This window comes from Pyxicephalus adspersus, chromosome 4 (assembly GCF_032062135.1).
Source record: "Pyxicephalus adspersus chromosome 4, UCB_Pads_2.0, whole genome shotgun sequence".
Classification (NCBI taxonomy): domain Eukaryota; kingdom Metazoa; phylum Chordata; class Amphibia; order Anura; family Pyxicephalidae; genus Pyxicephalus; species Pyxicephalus adspersus.
Genome location: NC_092861.1, coordinates 21,324,167 through 21,342,372, shown reverse-complemented (window position 1 = coordinate 21,342,372; position 18,206 = coordinate 21,324,167). Strand labels below are relative to the sequence as shown.

At 37.4% G+C, this 18,206-nt stretch overlaps 1 long non-coding RNA gene across 1 annotated transcript in view; it reads right to left on the bottom strand.

Moving 5' to 3' along the window:
• LOC140328160 (uncharacterized) overlaps positions 1-13,084 on the bottom strand; it is a 94,683-nt gene extending 81,599 nt beyond the window's left edge. The window contains exon 1 of the long non-coding RNA XR_011920241.1: positions 12,873-13,084. This is a non-coding gene — a long non-coding RNA (uncharacterized lncRNA). The remainder of the gene's footprint in view (positions 1-12,872) is intronic.
• Between the last annotated feature and the right edge of the window lie 5,122 nt (positions 13,085-18,206).

Genomic DNA, 18,206 nt, shown 5'->3' with positions numbered 1-18,206 from the left:
TTCAAAACAAGATTTTAAATTAAGCATACAATGTAGTAAAAGAATACTATTGTAACGCATTTCAGCTTGTATAGGACTTGTATAGGATCTTTACATAATAAAGGTACTAGGAAACACACAAAGCTTTCGTAACACCTTTTCTTATCACTATTTCTACACAAACATCCTCCCAATTACCATAAGCTCCATTACACGCTTCCTCTCTAAGTTTCTACACTGTGAAAGTACATGTGAATGATAGGCTGAGGGGCTTTATGCGAACAGTATAGGTTCATTCTCCATGAGACAGCATATCAACAAGCTAAATAAGAATAACATCTATTCTAATTGTAATTGTGATGGTTTCAGATACTTTACAAAAGTCAATGCACAAACATTTCAGTAAAAATTGGATAATTCTCTGTAGCTCTCTCTTTCTCTATCCACTTACCTTGCTCAGAAAGCAATGCCCCACATCTGTTTTTAACATTTTTTAAAATGATGTTTTTCTTTACACACAGTATTTATCTGCAATATCCATATCAAGTTGTATGGCCCTATTCCAGTGTTAAATTCCAAATCAAAGCCATAAGGTGGACGGGGCAGCAGCATTCAACCAAATTTTTGTGATTTCTTCCTAAGTTTTCACACCTGTATGATAAAAAGGCCAAATAATGTAATTGTTTTATTTTTGTGGGCACTATAGGATGTTATCTGATGACACGGTTTGAGCATGGCATGGTTCATGCAACAAGTACATGTCTACATATACCAAAGATGTGCTGGTGCACACACATTCACTTGTTCTGCATTAGTATAGGACTGTAAATATTGATTTAGAGAATTTATATAGGTGAAGATAAAATCCATTTATTATATGAGTACATTTTATACATTGTAAGTTTTTAAAATGTTTTCAGAGAAAGAAAATGCAGGGCATGATTTTATGTAACTACTTTATTTTTAGCCTAAAAGTAGTTCTTTATCAAATTATATTAGCAAGAGTTTATTTTGTTTATGGTAGAAAAGTTTTCTCCTTTTAGAAGACAATTTTTGCAAAAGCATGGAGTGTATACTGTATATCATGCACAGCACAGCAATCACAATATACCTATATAGATTATGTATCCGGCAGCACACAGGCAGGGGATTTACTATAAGGGTCCACTCTGTGCACCCTTATAGTTATGGCCCACTCATAATCAGTTGTATTAGTGGACCCAATATATTGACCACAGGCACTATAATATCTATCTATCTATCTATCTATCTATCTATCTATCTATCTATCTATCTATCTATCTATCTATCAATCTATTTATCTTTCTTTCTTTTCTGTCCATGTAAGTGAATGGAACAAATATTTACTTTCTGGGCCAGTTACAAGAACAATGGCCACAATATTACTTTACACTCATTTGTTCCTCTTCTGCTCGGAGTTCCAGAAGTAGCTGGTGAGAATCTGTTCCCAGCTTCTACTAATTTCCCGTTAGAAGCCATCTGCTGTTATCAGGTTACACATTCAGAGTAAGAGTGACCACAAAGCATACTAAAACTCTTATGTCAGGTAAAAAAAATTGGGGGGCTAAATCTGCTATGGAACACATTTTGTACCAACAGTAGAAAGGTGCAAATCTAAACAGCTACACTGGCATTAAACAGGCATTTTATAGCTTTACTGTTCCTGAATTAGTGTTCTGTGTGCAGCTGTCTATTGGAGCTGGTGATTTTCTATGTATCTCCAGATACAGATCAGTTTATCCAATAGCTGTTCTTTTTAATTTGGTTAATTTTATGAATGCTGCTAATAGTTATTGCAAACAACAATTGAATGGAACACAAATGCATGTGCCAGCTGATCATGTACCTTTAATGAAAAACATGGATACCCTCCAAAAGTATTAATAAACATGTTGCTATTAATAAAGTTTGTCCAGGTATGCTGCAGCTCAATGGATTGTGGTGGGGACAGAACCTCCAGCTAATCACCAAGTATACAACTAAATACAGATTTCGGATACATATATATATGTCAACCATTATATCCATTAAAAGATTTGTCATTCTGTTCAAGAAATATGGCAATGTAATGGTAGTGTTTGGTCAAGCAACACAGCGTGCTTGCTGGACTATAAAGTAGCAGCAGCACAGTGATAAGTCATCATTAAACTGACTTTGTTTTCTCCTCCTGTTAGTATGTTCCCTGTCAGCACAAATGCACTAAAACAGGGCCCAATTATCTCCTAGTGTTGCGTTTACCAGCCTGCTGTGAGGGTAAAAGACCCAAAAGTGACACGACATTACATTTTTAGTTTCAGGTTTAGATATGCTTTAATGATTGTTACCATCTTATATGCATTTATGAATGGTACTGTACCATTTGCATGTTAGTGCATTGCAGTGCCATTCATTTCCAATGGCACCCCAATTCACTAAAACAATCTATTTATGTTGCAAAATGCCACAACACAATGTCATGCATTGTTGTAAGATGTATCTCCAAAAAAAGGTTAGGTGAAGTTTCTTGTGTATTGGAATGCATTGACAGCTCATTATTTGCAGAAGAGCAGCTGGGAAGCCAAAGAGATCAAATTTTAAGCCATTTTTTTTATAAATGTTGAATGATCCACCACGGGATGCAAAGTATTGATGAATAAAGCCAATATGTCTATAAGTAGAGTAATCATTTAAACAAGATGCCAAAGTAATCCCATCAGATCCCCTAGTGATTATCAGAGGACCCACACTTTGGGCCATTCCTGTAGGGTTGTTAGGTGGCACACAGAAAATATTGAGTTTTCAAATATATACACAGAAACCTAGATATCTGGTATTGCACCCAATCTATTAAATACTCAAATTAAGGGTTATCTTCAAAACTCAAATTAGCATATTTATATTTATGCACCTCTGGCTCTTATAAGGACTTTTTCGCATTCATTTAAACACTCAACAAAGTACACTGAAGCTGCAATAAATATAAAAGAAAAATAAAAGATAAATGCATTCTTAAATTTTAATAAATCTTCCTCAATCCTGGCCTTGTTTCAGTTAAGTATATTGGAAACAATACCTGAACTTTTGAAGGCCTGCTATGGGCTAGAAGCTACACTAAGGCCTGCACAGGTCAGGTATATGTCCTGAGTCAATACAAAGTGCTAAGAAAGACAAATGAGATGCATTGCTACATTGGTGTGTCAGTTTATGCAGGGCTGTATAGAAGTGTACAGATCATCTCTGGGAAGGTCAGATAGACTGGAGAGTCGGCATTAAATTTGTATTTTAAAGTGCATGTAATTCATCTTTTTTTCTAAAAAGCCTGTTATATATATAACTAAAAGTATTATTATCTGTCTATAAGGAGTAGGGATGAGCGAACACCTGGAAGTTCGGGTTCGCCGGGTTCGGCCGAACTTTGGCTGAAAGTTCGGGTCCGGGTACCTAAAATCGTTAATTTCGGTACGGACCTGAACTTTACAGTTCGGGTTCGCTCAACACTAATAAGGAGGAAATGTCATGAAATCCAGAGTTGTCCTGTGTTTTGTGTACACTTCCTGTGTTATTTCAAGAGTTCAACCCACATAGTTGTTTTTTGTTTTTTTAGAATGCAAATTCATTCATTTCTAGGTTATAAAGAATACTGTATGGGATGGGGTAATATTATTAAACTGTATATATTACGCACCAACATATTATGCAGCACTGTACAATAAATAGGGGTTGCAAATTATAGGCAATACAAACAATGGCACAGGAGGAGTAGATGATCCCGCACAAAAGAGCTTACAATCTAAGGACTTGGTAGCTGAAAACATTTTTATCACATATTTACCAGATTTGGAGAGTAAACCATGGGGATACATGCATGTATTGCAGAAATGTACAGAATATTTTTCCTAAACAATTTTTCGGCTTTGTTTTTTTATTATTAATAATATTATTATTTTTTTTTTTTCCTGACCCTGCTCGGGGTGGCACTGGCCAGAGCCATGGACCACCCAAAGGGCCGGAGAAACAACCTTATTGGGCCGTATACAGCCCGCGGACCGTAGGTTGCTCAAGCTTGTGCTAGCATAAGTCAGTTAAGTTTGCTTAGTTATACATTGGTCCCCTTATGTTATACACTATTGTAGGGCACAGTAACAGCAGTTTTCTTTATTGTTGGGATTGTATAGGTTAAAAAATATATTTCTTCCTTGAGTACACCCAACTGCCTTTTTTTTTATTACATTTTTTATTGAAATACATACAGGTTCATACATCAACAGCAGATACAAAATTCAATGGTTACATTCACTTATAAACAGTATACATACATAACAATTGTTTGATAAATAAACCTATACAAAGCCAGGATACCTCGTTTTCATTTAAATTTTGTAACAGAGGAGAGAAAGAAGAAAAAGAAAAGGGGGGATAAGGTGGGAAGGCTATAGGTGCATCTTTAAAACTTTTTTGCCACAGTTGTACTTCTATTGCACTATAAAATTATACAGTAGGATGTAAATTATTGGGGACAGATTGTTCCTTCAAGTCTGATGCATTAATACACTGAACCCAGAAGTAGTGCAAAATTGGATCCAGTAGTACCAAGTTTGAGTAAATTCTTCTGCTTTGTCAGTTCCAGTAGCAATCATCTCTTCCATATAATATATATCTGTTACTCGCCTCAGCCATTGACAATAGTCGGTGGGCTGTCCTGTTTCCAGCAGGTTGGTATACATGCCTTTGATGCATTGAGCGAATGCCGCAGAGGTGAACGTTTATATCTCTTCCTTGACATGCTGGAAACATGGAGGAGACCCAGTTTAGGTTTGCCTAATATATTGATACCTGTGAGTTTATGTAAATTCTGCCACACCTGTCCAGAAGGAGGACAACAATCTCAAAAACAATGAATAAGTATACCCGGGACTGTTTTACATCTCCAGCAAATTGTATCAGTGTGGGGGTATATCTTTGGTAGTTTAGTTGGCGTTCTGTACCAGCGTGTTATTAATTTGTAGTTTATCTCTTGATATTTGTTGCTGATTGCGAACTTATGACCAAAATGAAGCATCGTTTCTTTTTGCTCTTCCGTGAATGACATGCCAAGGTCTTCCTCCCACACATAACTGACTTTAACTATATTTCCAACCTGTTGTGTCCTGTTGTAATAGTTATGTCTATTATGACCCACTGAGATGCTAGTTTCAGAATGTTTGTTTACTGCATGTTTCTAGTGCTTGCATGAACCTATTCTTGACAAAAGGTTCTTGAGATGATTCATGTCATTTACATCGACAACAATAGAGAAGCTGAATCACAGGCTGCTGGATTATACCGTACTTTTCCAGTAAGCTCACGATAGGTAATAATAGGCAAGTATCAACCGCTCTCATTTGTAAGAACTTGATCGTACCTTTTGTGTAGCTCTGAAACTTCACCTATGATGTTGTTCCTTCAAAGAACAAACCTATTCAGATGCATTTCATACATTAGTTCTCCTTTATGCTACTCCCTCATAGATTTAAAGACACAGACAGGGTGGGCTACCTAAATAACAAAAGAAAGCCAACACTCCAGAGTTCAGTCCAGCTGAGAAAGTTCGCTGGTGATCCATGACAAATACCAATTCCATTATTCAGTATAGGGACAGGCAAAGGCTATACTATTGCACATGGCTTGAAATTATATATTTTTTTGTAAAGTATTTTTATTGAAGTTTTGTAACATTACAATAACATAACATTTAACACAAAATTATAGCTAAAACAATAAATCCGACAACTGGGGCTAAACTAACCTAAGCCTTAACGATTAAAACGTTCCCAACTCTACCCCCACTGTAATTCTGCACAATACAAGTGTCTGGAAAAACATATCTGATACAGAAAGGACATAATATTCAATGTTCATAGGAGTAAAAGAACACAGGACATGATCTCTACATACTAATGAGTTCCTCTCTCATAACCTCGTCACATCCACGGCTTCAAGACTTTTCTAGACTCTCTGGAGTGGTCATCCTAGTCGAATTCGGCATTTAAAAGAGCACTCAAAACCCATCTTTTCAAATTTGCCTACCAGTCTTCTGTCTCTTAAACCCTCACTACTTCCCATCATTCCATATCCCCTCTACTATTATGTGATACTTCCACCACCTTATAGATTGTAAACTATTCTGGGCAAGATCCTCACCTCTACCTGTGTCACTGTCTGTATCTGTCTGACATTTGCAACCCATATTTAATGTACAGCGCTGCGTAATATGTAGGCCCTTTATAAATGCTGTCTAATAATAACAATAGAAATAATCTCCCGCTGGAGCAACATGAAGCGAATACCATATACAGGTATGCAGTCAGTCCCCCTCCTTATGCATTAAGGAAGCCTCAAGTATATTGCATGTCTTGCCTCATAGAAAGTTCTGCTCTTTTATCTAGCAGGTAACATGTCCAAAGTTCCAATCCAGCAACCCCACAATTTATTGAATTCGGCAAACTGATCTCTACTACTTAGGCAGCCTTACAGAGTGACAAGGAAGAGTTTACTAAGGTCTTCCAAGCTGCCACAGAGGGCAGGGAGGACCTATTTCAATTCAATACAGTCAATTTCTAGACATAAAAGAACAGAAGACTCAAAAATGTTCTCATCATCACTGTCACTGACAAAGGCTTAACAAAACCTTGGGGAGAAAAAAAGTTCAGCAGTAAGTAAGCAGTAGGGGCAGTGAAAGTTTAGAGCTATAGCAGATGGTATCTTTGTTTGGGTCAGAACAATGTGATCACTGTCCATGGGGGGTAAAATCATAACTCTTGTGGCACATGCCAGTACCTTTACCTAGTGCGATCACTGTGGTGTCTGGTAAAGCCAACAAAGCTATACATTTTTCCAAAATTCACTGGAACCGGGTTACCTTCATTGTCTTATAGCTGCGTACTACAGGTATTTTTGAAAGCTCATTGCTACACTACCAACCAAAAAATAGCTCAATAGTTACAAAACCAACCAGCAAATGGCTCAATGACTACACAACCAACAGCACCACCAACCAACAAATGGCTCAATGGTTAGACCATCCACAGCACCTCCAACCAACAAATGACTCAATGGTGACACCACCAACAGCACCTCCAACCAACAAATGGCTAAATGGCTATACCACCAAATCAATGTAAAATAGTAATCTTACAGTACTGCACATGAAGCAACCCTATTGAGTTTGATAATTGGAGGAGTATTTGCTTTATCATTCATTTTGGCAATTCACTTTTTTTTCAAATTGTATGTTTATTAAGAATTTTTGGTTAGGGTACATAAGGAAAAACAACAGTAAAAAGGGGAAGTTACACAAAGGGAAAATAACAGACATAAACCATATTGGAACGTAGATGAATATTGAACAATCTATAATCCAAACCTGAACTTGGTACATAAAATTGACATATATAAACAAGGGGGATTAAAGAGGAGGCAGGAACAAAAGGCAAATTGTGACATCAGCCAATAAAAAAATTAAAGAAAAACAGCCGGGGAGGGTTAGATGGGTAGTTTAGCATAATAACTATCCCAGGCCTCCCACACCACCTCAAATTTTTCCACCGTGTCTCTGAGGAGTGCCGTGAGGTACTCCATAAGACGAATCTCCTGTATCCGTGTATGGAGGGCAATTCACTTTTTGATTGGTTCGATAGAATTTCTCTTCCGGAGACAACCATTTACCAGACAGAAAGTGGGAGACTTCAAACTCTTGTGTATATCTGTCTATTCTCTTCTGTGGCCACCTTATGACTTCAAACAGGCTATGACGGAAATAGAATGATCTTGTATCAGCCAAAGACATTTTATTCAAAAGGTACAAAGTCCCTGGTCCAGAAACAAAATGCAACAAGATTTCTGATCTGCATACCAGCTCAATGTCATTGGTTTAGGACAATCAGGCCCCTGGCATTCCTAAAAGGAGTATTCAGCAATGGCAGCTTATATATCTCCTTCAGAAGAGGTTTCCTTTAGAGGGTACACAGGAAATGCCAGGGATGTTTTTGTATTCTTTATAAATGTCACCGCAATACACCATACAAAGTGAGTTCCATTTCCTGAATTGAGTTAACATGTGGCAAAATATCTCTTATACTGTGGTTTACCACAATGAAAAGGTCCACAAATGGCCACATTTTGGTCACATGTAATAAATAAACTGAATGCATGGGAAACCACATGTTCTTTTTAATTGTGGCTCCACCACCTGCACATACTTTCCCTTTTGTTCCTTCCTGCTGATCCATTTGACAATAATAAAGGTTAGCGGTGTGTAAGTTGTGACCTAAAGCTTACAAAGGGCTGAGGACCTTCTCCCCAGCCCCATATGACATCATTGGGTGCCTAAGCAGCTGATGTCACATAGATGGGTGGTGAGTCATATGACCTAGTAAATCAGGATGAACCAGATATTTCTGATTTGGTCTCAAGTGGTGGAAAGGGTGGGAAATGTGAGTTGTGCGGCCGGTGGGGCCTCTCCTAAAGTGAGCCTATTGCCTTACCCTTTATGGGCAAAAAACAGGTTTCCTTTTTGACGTCACTCACACAAGCAACTCATACCTGTGATGATAAGCACCTTACTAAAATAGGTCTAAAACCAAGAAATAGTCCATAACATATGGTGAATGAGAACGTATTACCAGACCAGTCATTTCAATCACATTATAAAAATAAAAAATGTATAATGTGATCATTACCATAAAGTATATCATGGAATTAACCAAAATATGTCAAGTAATCATATAAGTATAATATTATGTTACAACTGGTTTCTGCACATTGTATATGTGGAAGTTGCAAATTATGATAAAGCCATTTTATTAGTAACAAAGAAGCTTTAATGGCTATTCTGATAACTTATTGATGATGGTCATTGTGGCTGCCAGCCAAATTCACTGTACTGCATAGCAATCTTATCACCTTTAGGTAATGTTTTCTTACTCCGGGACACACCTTCATCTGTGATATAATAATCCTGATAAAAGAGGTCTCTGGCTGTATTATCAGGTATGACTAGAATATATGAAGTGTGTATCTTTTCACATAATCAGGGAATGTGGGTTAACAATTACTCTACAAGTTATATATTATACAATAAAATATAATATTGTATTTCTATAATTTTCATGTATTTAACTGGGATTTTTTTTTACATTAATATAATCAATATTACAAAGGAGCCAATCCAGAGAAAAGAAAAAGCCGACCAATGAACTGGAAAATACTATGCATGGAATGCTGTAGCTGTGCTAAAATTTAGAAAGTGCACTCAATCTCCCTTAATATGAGGCTTAAATCAGCGGTCCCCAATCAGTGGTCCACGGCTCTGGCTGGTGCGCTACCGAGTGGGGTCAGAAGAAGGCTCCTACTGGGGGGGGCGCACTGGCCGGAGCCTCAGACCACATCCCCTTTATGGATCACAGGCTCAGGGAAGTGCGCGGGTTGTGTCTCTGGACATCTTCGTTCTGGCATCATACCGTCACTCTGGGGGAAAATCCTTCCCCTTTAAGTGACACCCAGCTCCCCACGCAAAAAGGTTGGGGACCACTGGTTTAAATTATCCACTTTTAGCAGGTTTTTCAAAGCATTTCAGGGCAGAATTTTATCATAAAGTTTCATAGATTCACAATTAGTTAAGTTAATTTAAATTGAATTAAAAAAAAAATGGCTAAATAAATGCAAAGTGGTAGAGGCTCGATGGATTAGAAGAAGAGAGTGCAGAAGTAAAACTAAAACAGTGAGTGGAATACTCTAGTAACTTAATACTATGTCTATTATTTCTCATCTGCTGTGTAAGATATAGAAATCCTATATAGATGTCCGTGTCATTGTATATCCCATTATAGGGGGTCCCCCATGACTGTGCTGTGACAGATCATCCTTACACTGCTGGGTAAGATATATTGATCCTATATGGATTCATCTGTCACTGTATACTGCAATATTGGGGATTCCTTGTCATTGTGCTGTGACAGATTAAAATGGTAAGCCATTCCAAATATTTATTAAGCAGGACTGGTTTGGAAAACCTAGGGGTATCTTTATAATGCAGTGAATCTGGCATTTATCCAACATTTTCCAGTGCAGCATGTTCCAGGTCCATGAACACATATTCAATTGCACCAATTGATCCTCTAGCTGAGAATGTTTAGGGAATGTCAGCAGAATTATTGATTTAAAAGACTCCTTATTGTCGCCCATTGAGTTTTGGATATACAATTATGTGACAGAGAATGGCTGATCTGCCCAATACTGATAAAGATAGAGATGTTGGAGAGGTAGAACAGCTGTCAATTTCCATAAATCTCTCGGGGAATGGTGTGTGTTTGATTTCCCAGGTCTGCACACCTGCCATGGAGACTCCAAGGTAGTCAGGAACAGAGCTGGGAATTATAATGAATCAATGAATGAGATATAGAAGTCTTATTGCAACAAAATCTCTGAATAACCGAAAAATAATGACCTTTCGAGAAAAATTGAATTCACACTTCTGTTTGGTAAACAATTCTTTGTCCTGCTGGAAACATTTTTAAGTAAATCACCAAGACAAGAAGCCACAGAACTGGCCTTATGTTGACAAAAATAACGATTGGTTAAAAAAATTATACCGGTAGCTAATTCCCAAGTTGCCTAAATTTGCAGTTTCCCATGGACACTTGAGAAATAATAAGGTTCAATGAAAAGCATTATGAGAAGCCCATTACTCAATTTGGCCTGATTATTGTTTGATATTATTATCCTTATAAATAATAATAATTATAACAAAAAGTAACCTGTTGCCCTGTTGGTGGGATTGCCATGAAACTGAAGTCTAGTTCTTTTATCGCCAGAAATTCTTCACATAGCTCGCTGTCCTCTTCTCACACCAGATTCATGTACACAAACAAGAGCAGCTTTGTTCTGATACATAATTCTCGGCTGAATTTTTTTTATCAGTCAGATATATTTTTCAGTACGCTGGCGTGGGAATTGGATACTTAGCTATTGCTGCAGACATTAGAAAAACTCTGAAAAATATATCCGTTAAAATCCCAGCTTAACTTTCTGAAGTTATCAATGTAAATTAGTCCAGCTGCATATTCAATAATAAAGATGCTACTCTTTTAGGTGTTTTTTTAGTTCCTAAGTACTACAGACCAGAGTTAAATTACCCCGTGCTGGCAGCATATTGAAGCATCAGATCGCTAGTCTCATACCCAAACAGTGTACAAATTTTCAGTGGTCTGACCTGCTCCATTCAACAATGCTCTTGGTGCCCTTAACAGAGCAGCCTATGTATAATAAAGCTTGACTACATAACAATAATAAATACACAGTGTTCAACTAAGCTTTAAAGAATCTCAACCATAACATTTTAGATAGAGTTACTATCAGGCACCTCATGAAGGCCTAAGTTTGCCATGTTGGATTGGTGATAGTATTGGGATTATATAGAATTGTGAGGGGGTTGGAAATCCTAAGTACTCCACGCGCTGCATATTTCCGGACTATGTTTTTGTTGCACCTACCATTATTAGGACACAACAGTTATGTTGAGTTCCGACATGCAGGGCGTGCCATTCTGCCACTGGACCAAGCTGCGGCCGCAGCTTACCCCATTCTCTATCAGTAAAAATTTGGACCAGACTTTATCAGTGTGGGAATTATGTCATATACAAACTTTTACAGCAGAAGGGTGTGCTGCAAAGGCCACCCCTACCCCCTTCCTATACAGATACCTCTCTGGGACCAGCACATTTTTACATTAAACCACTAAGATACCATATCTTCAATACCACTCACCTACTCTATAATACAGCTCATCTAGGAAAACATTTATGTATAAAAAACACACAACTACCCATGAAAAAGCCCAATGAGGGCGAAATGGGTCGGGTTAAAGGCTGCAAGTACTTGTTGACTGTCATACTGCTTACCTGCATTGGCGTACAGCTGTTATATTCAGATATTAACAAATCCCTGTACAGTAGATGTCTAGCGATTGTGTGAAAATTGAATACTCACTTAACTAAAGATTTGCTGGACTGGTTTTAATCACTCTGCTCATAGAGCAGAATATTGAGGTTTATGTGTAACTATTGTTGAATTTAAGTATCTTTGTTTCTTTTTCCCCCATTTGTATATACACATATTGTTGTCAAAGGGTTGGCAATCATTTTATTGAAAAGTATTGATATATTGTGTACTCCACTAGTACTAGCACTGTTCTTTGTTATTCGGACAAGCAGTAGTTTACTTTTGAATATACCACCCCTTGGCGCCTACTATCAAGAATTAGTCATCCAGGAGCGGTTTCAAGCTGTCACTGCTAGAATTTTGCAAGCAGCTGCAAAAGCCTAGCAGAGCATTTACTTTTTTTTATATAAAATAAAAACACTTTGCAAGTGGCACAAATTCTATGGTGGTGACAAGGTGGCAAACCTCCTCTAGATGCCACAGGTGGCGGCCATAAAAATGTGTGTCAAAGCTGCTATATGCCAGCTGTCAAATTAAGGATAATGAACGGACCTATTGGGCCTGACTTATCAAAGCTCTACAATACCGTAGAAGATCCTGGAATACATCTGGTCCAGGAATGAAAGCATTTGCCAAGTCACTCAGATTCTGCAATGATATTCTATCTTCTCCAGGCATGGAGAGCTTTAATAAATCAAGCACATTCAGTCCAATGTTAACCCTTTTCTGGTTTTACCATTAACCACCGTTTGCAAAAACCACTAGTCTGAACACAGCCATATACACAGTGCAGGACATCCAGAAGCAATAGCAGTATAAACAGTAATGATAACAACTAGCAAAAGAGTGTAAGAATTTAATATTAATGCAGCAAATTCACATAGCTGTGAACAATCTTGCCATTTATTTTGTCCTACCTGCAGTAGTTTTTCCTCCAAAGTATTCTCCAGCAAGTAAAAGATCATTCAGGTGTAGTTGGAGCAGTCAGGTTTCATTATAATGTGTAACACTGAATAATTTATTGCCTGTACTATGTTGTAGCCCATAGCTTCAGCTGCTGTAGCTGGACTGGATGGACAGAGTGATTCAGCCAAGGAAAAGTACTGGCAATGCCAGACTGGCGATTTTGTCTCAGTGATTAGTCAGTGACTGGTCTTAATGCAAAATTTCCACTGGGTTGCTGCACAGATCTGTAAGTAATACACAAAGCAAGATCTGAGATACACATGCCTTTTGTACATAGAGAATATTTTTTATGCTGGAGTTCAGCTTTAAATACATCATTCAAAGTGTTTTGTTATATTATGTGCAAAGAGAATAATTTTTAGAAAAATAATGGATATAATAATAATAAATGAGCCGAATGAATAATAAAGGAGCTGATAACGCCTGGTACTCTCTGACTATGCAGCAATGTTATCAGTTGGAATTACCAATTCTCTTCTCTTTTCTACAGAACACCTCTCCTTATTTTATACAGATGAGGAGATGTAAGGGCTTTCTTTAGTCTTCACATACTTCCTTTTCAAGGGTACCAATGCGATTCATTTATAGATACAGTACAGTAGTGTTACCCTTGGAAAAACAAAGTGTTACTGGCAATAAAAATGAATGCAGCCAAAACAACAGGGGATTAATAAACTGCAATATAATATTTTTTAATGTAATGATTGCATTTTTCAGTATCAGATAATGGTAAATGTTTGGATGCCAATATGTATTGTGTTGCCTCCTATTATATGATGTTGATTGTGTAGCATTTTAATGGATTACATATCACTGTTTTATAGAAACAACATTAAGTCTAATTAAAAAAAGTTCAAAGTGAAATATTAATTTGTCCTCACATGAAGTAACTTCCAGATAAAATACTGAAAAACACAATTCATGGCAAGCAATAACAGTGTTATCTATGGACCTGATATTGGCATGGAAGCCAGGATCACACTGGTATTGTACCAGTATTTCTAGGAATCAGTGAGAAACTTCAGACTAGAATAAACTTGTTAAGTCTTATATTATCCTAAGCATACAGAGAAATTAGGGTAAGGGTATTCTTGGCAGGAACATGAGTCATTGTGCTCATAAATCATAGATATTTTATGGTGTCCATGGTTAGGCAATTATACAACAACCATTTATTTATTGATATAAACCATTTACAACAGATACAACCAGAAAATGTATTATTATTAATAGAATAATGATTTAAAAAGAATATTGTAGAATTGGATTAGGGAATATAGGGGTACTATTACTGGAACCAATGGTGAATTGGGCTTGGTTGACATTCTTTAGCAGAGAGATCTGTTTTTCTCAACCGGGGTTCCTCCAGAGTTTGCTAGGGGTGTGCCTTTCAGGTCACTTTAACTGATACCAATGATCTTTTTAGCTATCTGTAATGGTGACAGGCTTTCCATTGGTCAGCAATGTAAGAAGCATTCTTCCTACTGACTTTCACACTAATATACTAAGAGTTGTGAATATAGTAATTATAGTCTGGGTTCCCTGAAGACCTGAAACTTATTTTAAGGGTTCCCACATGGATGCAGTAATCAGCTAAATCCAAAATACAACCTTGTGAAGAAACTCATAGCACCGATTACAATAGAAGTTGAGTTAAGTTAACAGTTGAGTTCAAAAATGTTTTACAGCTGGGCAAAAAAGGGGTCTTGGAAAAAATGATTTTGCTTCAGTAGCAGATGCATGCACATATGGCTTGTGCATGAAATTTTTAAAGCGCAGAAATGGATGGTCTTCAGATCTGAGGATTTTGGCAGGCAAGGGAGCTATGTATGTATGAAAACAGAAGGTAAAGGTTGGGGGGTACAGGGAGGGTTACTTTTCAGGTTGGATTTATAGAGAGTGAGTAAGTTGAAATTACAGATAGGATCAGTGTTGGGGTTACAGGGAGGGGTAGTGTGAGGATTAGGGTTACAGGCAGGGCAAGAATTATTGTTGGGATTATAGAGAAGGTGAGTATTAGAGTTGGAAGTACAGAGGGGAGTAGTGTTAGGATTACTAGAGGGGTTCATTTCAGGGATCCATGGAGGGTAAGCCTTGCCGTTAGTATTCCTAGGTGAGTGAGGGTTTGCATTAAATTGGGATTAAGGTAGGGTTAGTGTTTAAATACACGAAGTGTTATTGTTCATTGGGCCTTGGTGTAATAATTTCCAGGTCTTTAGGGAACGCCTTTTATATTGATTATATCGACAGCTCAGCTCGTATCTTAGAGTAATAGTCCGTGAGAAGAATGCTTCTTATATTGCTGGCCATTGAGAAGGCTACCACTCTTACAGATATTTAAGAAGATCATTGATGTCACCTAAACTGTCCTGAGATTTACAAACTGCTCATTGCTCAAGGAACTCCTAGCAATATCTGGAGGAACCCTGGTAAAGAAATACTGTGTGAACCAAAAACTAAAGGCACTAGGCCCACAGTGCATTTTGCTGCTCTCAGTGGTTTGTAAAATATTCTTTAACATTTGCACAAGATCCATAGCAACATAAACAACAAAGCTATCAACATAAATAGGATTTTAAGCAGTTACAGTAGAAAGGGCGGTCAAAAAACTGAAAGTATTTAACATTTAGTAGAAATAAAATTGAAGGTTAAGAACAGGTGGTAGAAGATGGGAGACCCATAGTGTGAATAGGTCATGGCAGTGTCAAGAGGCAATTTATGAGGTTTATTGGTGTTCTTGTTGGTATTCTTTGGTTAGAAAACAGAGTATGATTTAAGCAGGAAGAAAGAGAGATAAGAATAATTGCAAAGTGAGGCGAAGGGGGTTATTGGTAGAGTAGTAGGTTTTTTTTTGTTTTTTTTAATATGGATTCTGCCAGGGTTACATTGGAGAGTCTTGGGTATTGGCCTTTGTAGTTCAGGTAAAATTGTTCATGTTATTCATCCCTGGGATCCCCAAGAGACCTATGAATGCATTTTAAAGGATGTAGAATGCAATCGCTCAATTCTTCAATTTTCAATTGCAGTATATAAAGCAGTTTTTGCTTATCCTTACTTACAGTCGTTCTTTAATTCATCTATATCAGTGTATTTAATATGTAAACCCAATGCAGAAAGCTTGTAGGTAATAGTAATTTAAAGCACCATCATATTACATAGTGTTGTACAATAAATAGGGGCTGTAGATGACAAAGCTGCATTCCTAACAATTACAAACAGTGACACCGGAAGAGGAGAGGAACCTCCCCAATAAATCTCAGTTTAGGTAATTTTCAAACTTTCTGTATTATTATTAGCTAACACGGTACAAGACTTTACTGCTGATATGTAAATCCAATGCTTCTCAAAACCAAGTTAAGTTTTGGTAAAATATAACAAGCACATTAGGTGCTTTCCTATAGTTTATTACTTGTGTGCACTAGAAGTTGTCAGTGGAAACTAGTCAGTGTAGTGCACACCTACTGCATTGTGTAATCATAAGCAAAAATCTTGAATTTTCCTGGAAAAGTTGACCCCATTTCATTACTCTTTCATGCCCAACATTGTGATGGCCGTTTTAATGAATAAACAAAGAGGCTTATGAAGGCGGCAAGGTCAAATGTAGTATTGATGCCCTTCCACAGCCAAACTCTGGTAAGAAGTTCGGAATATTGCAAATGAAACACAGATGAAGCAACCTCTTGTAGGAGCAATTAGAGCAGCTGATGAACAAAAATTCCACCCAAGGATTGTATTGCTATTTATTATGTATCTGAACATAGCTGAACATAGCTGAACACATGCTGGTTCCACCTCAATTACTCAGAAGCAACATGCGTCTGATCGTCACTGCATAAAGCATGATTGGTTTACACATAGGTAGACCACACCATTCTCACCACCTAGAGGACAGGTTGTCCTCTAAACAATCAGAAACATACAAACAATCCGACACCTGTTTAGATCAGGGGTGGCCAAACTTTTTGTCTCAGGGGCCACAGTGATTTTTAAAATTTGACAGACGGCCTTGGTACAGTATCAGATGGTTGGTGAGAGTTTGTATGAACTGATATAGATTACATGTAAAAGTAGGCCTGAATAAAAAGTTAAACGGGCCGTATATGGTCTGCGGGCCATAGTTTGCCCATACCTGGTTTAGAGAGGTAACATTTTGGAATTTAGATAACATGACCTTCATGTACTTTCTATCCACTAAACACTGCAATTTCATAAATTATAAACTAATATTATTACTATATTATGTTCTTTTTGTGATAGTCACTTCTTTCAGTATGATACATGACAATGTCAGGTCTTCTGTCCATGCTAAACCTGTCCAAGACAAGTAAATGGACATACCACATCCCTTTTGCTGAATCACTTTAAAAGAAAATGCAATCTGTTGTCCAAGTGAAATTAATTTGGCTTTCTGTTGATCAAAGCTGTAAGTGGTAGAGCTCTGCACAGTTCACATGTCTGCTCTGATGCATCTATAACAACTCTGAGCATTTCAAGGAATATATTTTTTCCAGGCCTGAGATCAAAGGCTTCCTAACAAGTGTGGTAGGTTACAGTGTAAGGAGTTTTCAAAGAACCAGTCTTGGATTGTTTTTGTATCTACAGCATGTTATTACAGAGAAGCCTGTTTCTGAGGTGTTAGAACAACAATGCTACCCAAGCATTAACCTAAAGTAGACAGCAAATTATAATTTTATTTTTTTGCTGTCCAGTGCCTGGGCAGATTCTTAAAGTAAGAAAAAAAGTCCTGTTTTCAGCAGAATAGAAGAAGCCAGACAAGAGGCGCCAACATATCTTTGTGCCAAAGCAAAACAATGTGGAATATAATAACAGCAAATGTGAGAGACCTGATTAAACTCCTTGTAGTTGTACCCTGAGACAGGCCAGCCGACCTCCAGCTTCATCTTTTTTATACACATTTGCTAAAATCATTATTCCCAGGATGACATAAGTTTGTCTGTGTAATGTGAAAACACAGACGTATTTACTTAGTCCTTGAAAGGAAAGGGACTTAAGAGGAGATCTAACATGAGAGAAATACCTTCTTCTGAAAATTCTGGTTCCCTAGCTGTCAATAAAATACTTTATTTCTAATATTTTCACTCACTAACAATAAACAAGTAAGAAGCATCACTGTCACATTAAAGAGGTCCTAAACTTTGAAATCTATCGCTAAAAAAAACAAGTGGAAGGTAAGGGAATAGTCCAGCAGTACGAAGCGCCAATTTTCAAGGATCAGGATCCGTACACATTTTTGGTATTTACACAATATACAGTAGTAAATTTAG